At 49.4% G+C, this 12,184-nt stretch overlaps 1 protein-coding gene across 2 annotated transcripts in view; it reads right to left on the bottom strand.

Annotated features, from left to right (window-relative positions):
• The window catches only part of PKNOX2 (PBX/knotted 1 homeobox 2), a 292,022-nt gene that overhangs the window by 199,702 nt on the left and 80,136 nt on the right, over window positions 1-12,184 (bottom strand). For both annotated transcript variants that reach the window (XM_040255805.1, XM_040255804.1), the window contains exon 2: window positions 10,609-10,674. The gene's annotated coding sequence lies outside the window, so the exon portion shown is untranslated. The remainder of the gene's footprint in view (window positions 1-10,608; window positions 10,675-12,184) is intronic.

The raw sequence follows: 12,184 nt of genomic DNA, 5'->3' as shown, positions 1-12,184 counted from the left end.
CCATCCATCCAACCACCCGCCCATCCATCCACCCACCCATCAATCCATCCACCCACACACCCGTCCGTCCATCCATCCATCCATCCAACCACCCACCCATCCATCCATCCACCCCCTACCTCTGGAACTACAGACACAAGTGACACCTGCCACCTGCCCTGGAGGTGCGTGTTGTGTCCCAGGAGGCACACTTCACAGTCCTGGGTCCACAGGATAAATGCCTTCAGGGAGGTAAACTTGGTAACCTGAGAGCCCAGGGACAGGGAAGCAACTTGGCATGACAGTGTCAAAAGACCAGAGGAGAAAAGAAGAGTTTACCTAGCAGAGGGAACAGCATATGCAAAAAGAATGAACGTAGAAAGCCTGGCAGCAGCTGAGACTCAAGAGAGATCGTGTGTGTGTGTGGGTCCACACGGGGGACAGGTAGCACAAATGAAGATCTGCCCGCGCCATTTTCACCAGACCCCTTCTCCCACCCCAGCCCCCGAAAGTTCCCATAGTCGGGCCAATGTGGAATCAGCTCCTGTGATACTTGCTCCTTACGTCTCGAGAGTTCCAACAAGGTCTGGGTGATTTTATATTCCTGAAAACAGAATCCTTAATTTTCAAACACAATGATCACTTCAAGCGTAATAACCATTATAATAATAACCTCTTATACTTGCATAGTGCTTTATAGTTTATAAAACACTTTCATGTATCTCTTATAATCTTCCACCAACGACCCTTCGAGAAAGATAGAATAGGCACTATTAGTATTTTTGCTTTCTGGATGAGAAAATTAAATCCCAAGATCCCAGCTACCTAAAGAATGGAAGTAGGACTCAAGTTCAAGACTTCCTGATAGCAAAGGGCATGCTTGCTGACTCCTTCACTCATTCAGTGCATCGCAGAGTATTTGTTGAGCTCCTATTATGTATTGAAAAACCCTTTGGACTCAGAGCATAGATAGCATGGTGGGATGTTAAGACGACTGGAAGCCTCAATGAAGAGACAGAACTTTGGCACCAAGGGGAAAACATCAGGGCAGAAAGCAAAGCATTGAAACTCAGGAAGAGAGGATAACATAAAGGATTATCTTCAAACACTGCCACACACACACACACATACACACCACACCCTGCAGCCTGTACACACACAAGCAAGAGGCATATAGCCTTATCACATAGGACGATATGAGCTATTTCTCCTCAACTGCCCTCATGCTTCCCAGCATGGACTGCAGACTCCTTTATCCTCACAGCCCCACTTCTAGCTGGGCAACAGACCAGAGCCAGCAGCTGGAGGCTGCCTGTGGGGCTTCAGCTTCACCCATGTCCCAGCACACACACAGGTTCTCCCAGTGCAACAACCCAGGCATTCCAGCACGGGGAGATCCCAGGATGTGACACACATCCAGGGCAGCTTAGGTTATACTCAGGATGGATAGACAGGATGGGATGGGATAGGATGGGATGGATGGAGAGATAGATGGATGGAGAGATGGATGGATGGAAAGATGGATGAATGGATGGATGGAAAGATGGATGGATGGATGGATGGGTTGGATGGGTAGATGCATGGGCTGGTTGGATGTCTGGCTGGCTGGATAGATGGGGAAGGAAGGCTGGGAAGCACAGGAGCTTTCACCTATCTAGAACCTGCTGGGACCCTGCCATTCGGCCCAGTTACAGGCAAGCACTGCCTTACTCTCTGATGAGGACAGATAAGCCTCAGTGCCCTCTGCAAAAACAATATCCACCTCACAGGATCCATGTCAAAATGTACGACAAGACATGTTGATGTACCTACTGCAGGGCCTGGCACACAGAGGAAATTAGGACCTTCCCACCCAGGAACTAAAGGTAATGGGTGAGCAAGTAACTCTGCAAAGCCCCTACAGAAGTCAGTCTCCTGTCTCTGCACCACCATCACTCATCCTGGGGTTTGGAGGACTTAATGGAGAAAACCTCTCCATCACTCCACCCTCTTCCCATTGGCTCATTCATTCATTTTTCCATTCAACCAAACCTGTAGGGGCCTACTGTGGCCAGGCATGATTCTAGGTACTGGGATCAGGAGAAGAATCAGATTCAGTTCTTAACTTGGCTAGACAGACAGATACCTATTTTTGAGGTCCTGTGACAACATACAGGATGTGGAAGGACAGCACCCTTTCAGGAAAGGCAGGAAGCCCTGTCAACAGTAGTCAGAGAGGAGATGCGTAAGCTGGGCATTGCAGGAGGAGCAGGTCTATCCAGGCCGAGGAGATTCCAGATGGAGGGAGCAGCAAGTGCAGAGGCACTGAGGTACGAAGTTACGCAGAATATTTGGGGGAAACTGAACAACCTGGCATTCTTGGTACCAGGAGTAGGAGTGTCTGTAAGTAACGGGGAGGAGGGAGCTGCAAGGCGGGCAGGAGAGGAAGCGGCAGGTAGACAGAGCTGAGTTGTGTAGCCCATGGCCAGCCAGGCTCAGGAAGCCGCAGACTGTAAAGAATCCCTGGGGATGCAGGAGCTCAGGTGTGACGGGGGCACATACTCACAACAGCATTTATTAAGCTCCAGCTGTTGCAGGCCCAGAGCTGGGCTCCTTCATATTCTGGGGGCTACCCCTGGCTGGCTCTGTCAAACATGAATTTGACAAGATTTTCTCCTCTTTGATTCATTCAATTATCCCTGGAGAAATGGCCAATTTGGCCAACCTTCCTCTCTGAAGAGCCAGGCTGGCTGGCTAACAGTGGAGGCCAGGGGAGGGTTCCCACATCGCCACCATCACCAACCGCAGCTAGAGCCGCTAGAATCAGCGCATGGAAGGCTCACAGAAGCTCCTGAGGATCGGGAAGAACTTGAGAAGGGATAATGGTGGAGATGACAGGAGCCACAGAGGAAGCAGACAGCAGGGAGATCCCTCAGGCTGGACAAAGATTTCTAAGTACCCATATATCCAGAGAATAGGAGAGAAAGGCCAGGGGGGTGGTGGCAGCCACTTTGTACTCCCAAACCCTTCTGGAAGCTTCTCTAGGCCTGCTCGCAGCAAGGAAGTTTACCCTCCCTCCCCCTTCCTTTTCTCCCCTCCCTCTGTCCCTCTTCCCAGCTCCTCTCCAGAAAGGTTTATGGAGAAGACTCCAGATAGCCCTGTCTCCTGCAGGCATAGTCACACCAACCGAAAGGAGATTTAATTAGCAAAATCTCGTTAGGCAAACGAAATTATCCGTAAGACAATACTCCTCTGGACAGGGGGTATGATTAAACAAAGCCATTAATTGAGAGAGTCGCTTTGGCAGCCCCCCGGAAGCGTTCATCTCCGGGCCTGGCTCCACGGTGCCTCCTCGGGCCAGTGGAACAGACCCGGCCCCCTCTACCCGCCACACCCCCTCCCCACTCCATCTCTGCTCTTCCAGGACCCTTTCAGTTGGGGCTGCAGACCTCGCGTAGCTCATCAGCGGCCTCTCTGTCGCCAGATTCCTGCTAAAGTGCCTTGATTGCATAATGTCTATTTGCATAATGTAAATTGCAATCTCCTAGCTCGGGAGGCAGGAATCACAGAACAGCCATTATTTTTTACCACTCCACAAAAATTCTACATTTAGAAAGCAGATTTGCAGCTCAGAAAGCCGTATAAATCTGAATCCGCCACCAACGCCATTAAATCACACCAATTAAGCTGGACCAACGAAGAGCCCCCTGTCACTGTTCTCTGCGCACTCAAGGACTCCCAGCCCAGATGGAGGCCACAGAAAACGGAGGCTGTTGGCGGCGGGGCTGGAGCCGAGTTGCAAAGGCAGGATGTTCTATCTTGTAAACTTTCAGACACACGCCCCCGGGCACAGGTGCCAATCAAGACTTGGTGGGCAGAGGACAGAGAGGGGATGGAAGCTGGCTACGTTATTTCTAAGCTCATAGCCTGATTTCTTGTGGGCACATTGTTTGAAGACTCTTCATTCATAGAACAGGACACCTAGGTGGGGAAGAAGCCAGCACCTTCTTCAAAGAGAGAGAAGAGATTGCAGGAATTTCACACAAGGGTGCAAAGTCCAGACCTTCAGCATCTCTTTAACGACCTTTTTCTGTCTTTTCCCAAGTCCCCTCCAGCCAAGTGAAAGAAAACCAAGGGCAAATTCTGCTCAGACTGGGCTGGGCTGGGCCAGATTCTGAGCTCCCTCTAAGAGCTGTTTCTTAGGGGTCACTGGAGAGAGAGAGGCCAGTCGCAAGGTTCCCAGAGAGGAGCCTTTCCTCTGAGAACCACTTCCCCATAGCCACATACCTGGTTACTCTTTTGCCTCTTTATTGCTCATTCAATATTCATCCGTCAAAGGGCAAGATGCTAATGTGTATTATTAAAATATCAATAGTTTATGAGTGAACTTTTATGGAGAGTACAGTTAAAGGAAAGATGCTTGACCATTTCCATCAGAAGCAATGGAAAGGAACAGTCTTTCCAACTCCACTTTTTCCCCTATGTACTGTGGGGAGGGGATGGCTGAACCATTACAGTGTATCTAATGTGTGCCAGGAATGGCCCTAAAGCTCATATATGCTGAATTTCATTTAGTCCCCAAGCCGCCCTGGGACGCATGTACAATCCCATTTCCATTCCAGAGATGAGGAATCTAAAGACCAAAGAGATGTGTCCAGAATCACAGAGGTTCTAAGTCATAGGGCTTAAACTTGAACCCCAGCTTTGGGCTTCACACCGGATGCTCCACCCCCAAATTGAGGCCTTGAAAATACAAATGGTCTTTTAGGTTCTTATCTGTTTCCTTCACCTGCCCAAATTAAACATTGTTTCCTGACACACGTTTCATGAAAGGGGAAAGGAGAGAAGAGGAAATCATTCCATGCTTTCACACAGACCCATGTCCACAGAGTCAGTCTCCGCTTTAGAGATGTCTAAGCCAGGTCAGTTTTCAGTCCAATCCCAAAGAAAGGCAATGCCAAAGAATGTTCAAACTGCCACACAACTGCACTCATTTCACACGCTAGCAAAGTAATGCTCAAAATTCTCCAAGTAAGGCTTCAACAGTACGTGAACCGAGAGCTTCTAGATATTCAAGCTGGATTTAGAAAAGGCAGAGGAACCAGAGATCAAATTGCCAACATCTGCTGGATCATCAAAAAAGCAAGAGAGTTCCAGAAAAACATCTACTTCTGCTTTATTGACTATGCTAAAGCCTTTGGCTGTGTGGATCACAACAAACTGTGGAAAAATCTTCAAGAGATGGGAATACCAGACTACCTGACCAGCCTCCTGAGAAATCTGTATGCAGGTCAAGAAGCAACAGTTAGAAATACACATGGAACAACAGACTGGTTCCAAATCGGGAAAGGAGTACGTCAAGGCTGTATACTGTCACCCTGGTTATATAACTTATATGCAGAGTACATCATGTGAAATGCTGGACTGGATGAAGCACAAGCTGGAATCAAGACCTTTTAATCAACATTGAGGGACTGGTCTGCCCAATACATAGAAGTACTTTCTGAATTGACCCTGCTGGGCCCTGATGTAGGAATTAATCATATGCTTCCCAGGGCCCCTGTATTTTGTCTTATATTACAGTTTTATTACATCTGTCTTCCTCCCAGACCATAAGTTCCTTGTGGGCAGGAACAGTAGCTTGCTTATTTAGTCATTCATCCAGTCATCCATTTATTCCATTTATTATTAAGTTAATAATAACTGAGTACATCATGCAGAGTACAATACACAGAGGACATCATGAGAAACACTGGGCTGGACGAAGTACAAGCTGGAATCAAGATTGCAGGGAGAAATATCAATAACCTCAGATATGCAGATGACACCACCCTTATGGCAGAAAGTGAAGAGGAACTGAAGAGCCTCTTGATGAAGGTGAAGGAGGAGATTGAAAAAACTGGCTTAAAACTCAACATTCAAAAGACTAAAATCATGGCATCTGATCCCACCACTCCATGGCAAATAGATGGAGAAACAATGGAAACAGTGACAGACTTTATTTTTTTTTGGCTCCAAAATCACTGCAGATGATGACTGCAGCTGTGAAATTAAAAGGCGCTTGCCCCTTGAAAGAAAAGCTATGACCTAGACAGCATATTAAAAGGCAGAGACATTACTTTGCCAACAACGGTCCATCTAGTCAAAGCTATGGTTTTTCCAGTAGTCATGTATGGATGTGAAAGTTGGATTATAAAGAAAGCTGAGTGCTGAAGAATTGATGCTTTTGAACTGTGGTGTTGGAGAAGACTCCTGAGAGTCTCCTGGACTGCAAGGCGATCCAACCAGTCCATCCTAAAGGAAATCAGTCTTGAATATTCATTTGAAGGACGGATGCTGAAGCTGAAGCTCCAATACTTTGGCCACCTGATGTGAAGAACTGACTCATTTGAAAAGACCCTGATGCTGGGAAAGATTGAAGGCAGGAAGAGAAGGGGCCAACAGAGGATGAGATGGTTGGATGGCATCACCAAGTCTATGGACATGAGTTTGAGCAAGCTCTGGGAGTTGGTGATGGACAGGGAAGCCTGGCGTGCTGCAGTCCACGGAGACACAAAAAGTCGGACACGACTGAGCAAATGAACTGAACTGAACTGAAGCCAGTTCCCATGAAATTAGAAGACACTTGCTCCTTGGAAGAAAAGCTATGACAAACATAGAAAGTATATTAAAAAAACAGAGACATTGCTTTCCAACAAAGGTCCCTATAGTCAAAGCTATGGTTTTTCCAGCAGTAATGTACAGATGTGAGAACTGGAACATAAAGAAGGCTGAGCACCAAAGAACTGATGCTTTCCAACTGTGGTGCTGGAGAAGGCTCTTGAGAGTTCCTTGGACTGCAATGAGATCAAACAAGCCAGTCTTAAAGAAAATCAATCCTGAATAGTCATTGAAAGGACTGATGGTGAAGCTGAAGCTCCAAAATTTTGGCTACCTAATGGAAAAAGCCAACTCATTGGAAAAGACCCTGATGCTGGGGAAGATCGAGGGCAGGGGAAGAAGCGGGTGACAGAGGATGAGATGGTTGTATGGCATCATCGACTCAATGGACATGAGTTTGAGCAAACTCATTGAGGAGACGGTGAAGGACAGGGAAGCCTGGTGTGCTGCAGTCCATGAGGGTCACAAACAGCTGGACACAACTTAGTGACTGAACAACAACAAAGCCAGTTCCCAGAATCTTTTCTGCACGTTTGGAAGGTAAGGAAGGACTGAGGGTGACACTGGAGGTGAGGTCATCAGACTTCCCCCTTTTATGGGAGAGTAAACTGGGTTCTTGGAGCCTCAGGATAAAGTGATTAAGGCTCTAGAATAGAGTCTTAAGTTTGATTTCAGGTCTGTGGCTACCTTACTGTATCCCTGACTAGGGTTCCTCTCTGGTGTCTGGACCTCTGCCCCCTTTCTGTAGGTACTACTGAGATAATAACAGTGTTCCATAAAGCAGTGTGAGGGTTTTAAGGAGAACATACCCATCACACGCTGATCAGAGTGTCTAGCATATAGTAAGTGCTCAACTAACATGGTTATTAATATTAATATTTAGCCAACTTATGGAAGACTTCAGATGCTCCCTCCAAACCTTTTCATCAAAACCATGCCCCTTTGCCCTCTCTTCCCTACCCACTCCCTTTTGTCACTAGCCATTCTCATACCTCTGGAAAAATGAACTGTTTCTCCTTCAACCCTTCAGCTGCTTGAGTTCTGGTTGTAACCCCTTAAGTCAGGACAGGGCATCCAGAGGACTCAGATCCTCTTTCAAAACTTGGCTGCAACTGGCTCAGGAAAACAGCAAAGGACAGGGAGTCTGGGCCTCAAGGGTTCTGCCTTCCACAGGGTATAGTGTGTGTGTGCGTTGTGTGTGTGTGTTGTATGAGTGAGTATGTGTGAGTGAATGTGTGTGAGAGTGAGTGTGTGTGTGACTGTGTGTGTGTTGTGTGTGTGTGAGCGAGTGTGTGAGTGAATGTGTGTGAGAGTGTTGTGTGTGTGAGTAAGTGTATGAAGGTGTGGGGACAAAGCAGACTGTGGCCTGCCCTGGGTCCCATCCAGGGATGGACCTCTTCATCCAATCTTTGGCCAAAGCCGAGTCTCCCAGCTTGGAAAGCCATGGAGTTGGGGGGTGGGGGTAAGAGCTACACCCCAGGGAATGAAGGGCTCAAGGCTTGTGGAGTCTATGTTACAGGTCTAAGTCCCTCTCCAGACCTGGCACTTCAAGCGTGGGCTGTAAACTGGAGCCCCTCTTGCTGAGAAAGACCATTGGGTAGAGGTTTCTACCAACTGCAGAGCCTCAACATCACCATGTCCTTGGGGAATCCTGCCAGAGGGAGGAGCCTAGCCTTCCTAGGGGGCTTCAAGCACAGACATTGTGTGAGTTAAGAGACAGTTTGATTCTTGAAAGCAGATGTTTCCTTAGCCTGCCTCAGGAGGCTGTGCTTTGCCACACCTGATGAACACTAGCTGTGGGCATGTCCTCGCCAAAGACAGCTGCAATGACATATTACCCCCCTCCACATTCTTCATTGAATGTGCTGTGGCTATTCCTCCTTTGAGACGGGATTAGGGGGTGTCCACATCCCATTCTTTAAACCCAGGTGAGCCTTTGTGTCTGCCCCAAACAGAGGAACGTGTGGAAGTGATAGCAATGCTGCCAGACTTGGGCAGGCAGCCCCGCCCAGCTCCTGGCTCCTCTCGGGGGATGCTCCCTCAGGGCACCCATGTTATGAGGATGTCCAGGCCACGTGGAGAGGGCACATGGGTCTGATATCAGCTAACACCTCGGCTGACAGTCGGTATCCACCCGCAAAGTGACAAGCGAACGAGGCTTCCGATGTTTCCAGAACTCAGCCTCTGCCCCCGAGGAGACCCCAGGCCCGTGGCCCAGAGACAGTACTCCCCACGCCGTGCCCTGCTTGGACTTCTGACTCACAGAATAAATGAGCTCAATAAATGTTGTTAAGTGTCTGAATCTTGGGGTGGTTTGTTACATAGGCCTAGGAACTGGAACACCACCCAAATTATGTTTGACTTTTCCTTTTCCAATCCAGCCCTCACTTCAGACTTTGAGACCATTCCCTTCTCTGCAGGCTCCCCTGCCTGGGGCAGCCTGAGCAAAAACCCTGCTCCCTGAAAGACCCTTTGAATCATCCCATTTCAGCATCCCGGGACCTGCAGCTCCCGGCTCTGCCTCCGTACTCTGGGTGGGTCCCAGAGTGTCCCCGAGAGGGCGCTCCCCCGAGGCTGGGTGGTCCCAGGCCGGGCACCAGCTGACCTCACGGATCCAGGCAGAATGTGTGCAGACCTAGTTCCCTTACTTGCCTGCTCTCACGAAGTTCACGCTCAGCTTGCTCCTCTCACACTTGACTTGACTTATGGGGTCCCTCTAACCTCCGACGCGAGCAGACATTGATTCTCACAAAGGTCATTATCTTCCTACCCTGGTTCCCCCTCCTGCCCCCGCGGCTCCATCTCTGAGGTAGGTTTTCCTGGAACAGGAGGGAGGGAGGCACCCTTTCCCACCCCCGGGCCTGCGGATCGACCCCTCCGAGCGGGGGCTTGAGAGGGGGTGCCCTGGGAGCCGCACCCGTCAATCACAGAGGCACCGGCACGACCTCGCAGGCCATTAGGCGGAGGGCCGGCGCCCTGCTCACTCACCGGGCAGCCATCGGCAGGATGTTAGATGATCGCGGGGCAGCCATTCTTATGATTTATTCAAATACTCATTACAGTCAATCTATTTTTACACAGAGGTGAAGATGTGCGCTGATAACGGTTAATCATTTATAATTCCATGGACTGGTTGGGAGCCAATGTACTATCAAAGTCGCCGCCGCTGGGGCCCCGGGAGCCCCCGAAGCAGAGTGGGGAGGTTGCCCAGCCACAGGCCCTTCCACCCAACACTGCCTGAGCAGGGCCGGGATGGAGGGCACAGCTGGACGTAAGGACCAGGGGACCCCAGACCAGTCTCCAGGAGCTCAGCCTCATGAGGGCACTGTGCGGGCAGAGAGATGCCCAGCAGACGGATAAGGCAAAGAAACCCAGAAGATGGAGAAACCACCTCTAGCTGGATTACCAAAGAAAGTTCCACTGAGCAGACTGGACAGGGGCCAGGACCTACGGATTAGAAGACTTCTGCCAAGTGGGAGAATCTGATGAGCAAATACACACACATATAAGGTGCAGTGGTTCCTGGGCTGACCGGAGGGAGGCGACCAGCAGTATTTCCTTTTTCCTCCCTGGTGTCTCTCTAGAAACAACCAGACATAAAAGCAAGTGCGAGCTCTGAACTTGGCCCGGTTCCTCCTCCCACAGCCTCCCACGCTTAGCTCGCAGGCCATAGTGGCTGAGGTCTGGCCTGGCCTTGCAAACTCAAGAATCTCCCTCTCCAACACTTATGACACACAGAACACATCAGACCCACCATAATGCACAATCAGTACAATCTAATTAAATAGGATGTCCTGTATACAGGGCCTCTTCGTCACATTCAGGCCTCATCTAATTACAGGTCCACCGTATTTCAATGACCGGCTGACCGGCTCATTGTCGAGCGCGTCCCTCCCACAAGGCATGGTTGTGGAAGATCAGGTTCAGGGCTGGTCTTTAACCCATAACCTTATTGAGTTAGCTCACAAAATGCCGATCAAAGTTACTCACAGTTCACAGTCCCTTTGCTGGTGAGCGGCATGGAGGTCGGCCTCAGAGTCCCACTCCAGTTTCAACCTGATAGTGAGAAAAGACATCTTTATAGGCTGCGTGTGATTCAACACCTCCCCTCTAGAAGTCCCAGAGAAAAAGAAGCTCATGGCTGTGGGGCGCCCTGAGCTGAGCAAAGCCATGCTCATTTACCAATGCCTCGTGTCTGACCAAAGACCCCGGCAGAGGGGGACAGAATGGAGGAGCCCCTGGGAAAGCTTGAAATCCATATGGGGGAGCGGCCCAGACAAGCAAACACCACCACCAGTGCTGTGGTTTATGGCAGGATTACGGAAAGTAAAGAGTCCCGTCGGGTAAGAAGGGAGATGTTCGTGGGGAACAGTGATGGCATATGACTGATAAGATCAGAAAACATGATTGCTTTATCCTGGGATAAAGCAACAACAACAATAAAAAGAAGAAAAACCCAGCACAGGAACTTCCCTGGTGGCCCAATGATTAAGAATCCACCTTGTAATTCAGGGGACTTAGGTTCAATCCCTAGTCAAGGAACTAAGATCCCTTATGCCTTGGAGCCACTAAGCCCGAGTGCCCCAACTCCTGAGCCCAAGTACCACAACTAGAGAGTCTGTGCACTGCAACGAAAAATCCCACATGACGCAGCGAAGATCCTGCATGTTGCATCTAAGACCCAGTACAGTCAAATAAATACATTTTAAAAAGAGAAAAAAAAAAAAAAAGCCAGCACATATTTACCATCTACACTCACCCAGCCCAGCAGGAATAAAATTCATGAGTCCCATGATAAAAGTGCTGCCATGTCATTGGTGAAACAAGAATATCCATCAGATAAGATGAGAACATACATAAAGTGTGCTGAACTGTGTGGTAGAGACTAAAACTCCCTCTCTCTCCACAGAAACGGGGACTGTGAGAGCTGCAGACTTCAGGGAAGCTTTCAGGGAGAGGGAGAACTTGACCGGGATCTTGGAGGACGGGTCAGACAAGAGTCAGCTGGTGCAAGAAGACAGGGGGCATTCCAAGAAAGAGAGCAATCTGAGCAAGAATGATGGGGGGAAAGCATGGAGCGTCCAGGGACGAGGCAGAGGCTGCCCGCCTGAGACACTGGAGGAGGAATTAATGCTGAGTCAGCCAGCTGGGGCCAGAGCATCCCAGCTCGAGCGGCAGGTGGAGAGGTCAGGCTTGGGCTGGGAGCTCCTGGAGCCACGGAACGTTTTCCTACAAAGAAATGTCATGAAGGAGAGGACCCTCCCCACCCCCACGACTCTGTAGTATTTTCCTTTTAATTAAGAAGAGAGGCTTCCTGGAAAAGGTGGAGTTTCAGACAGGACATTCAGGAATGGAGTGTGATACAACACTCTCTTGTTCATGATGACATCACTCAAGATGAGGCACTTCCTGGGGCTGTCTACTAACATCTCCAGGACCAAGACTGCTGACTCATGGAGGTGCCTCGGAGACAAGACCAGACCACTGATGGCATGTGGCTGAGGACGAGGACTGCATTTATGAATGTTTAGCCCACAACGTGACAGGTTCTCACCAAGTGTCTGCT

This window comes from Oryx dammah, unplaced genomic scaffold, assembly GCF_014754425.2.
Source record: "Oryx dammah isolate SB20612 unplaced genomic scaffold, SCBI_Odam_1.1 HiC_scaffold_15, whole genome shotgun sequence".
NCBI lineage: Eukaryota > Metazoa > Chordata > Mammalia > Artiodactyla > Bovidae > Oryx > Oryx dammah.
The sequence above is the reverse complement of the archived record's forward strand: the minus strand, read 5'-3'. Positions and strand labels throughout refer to the sequence as shown.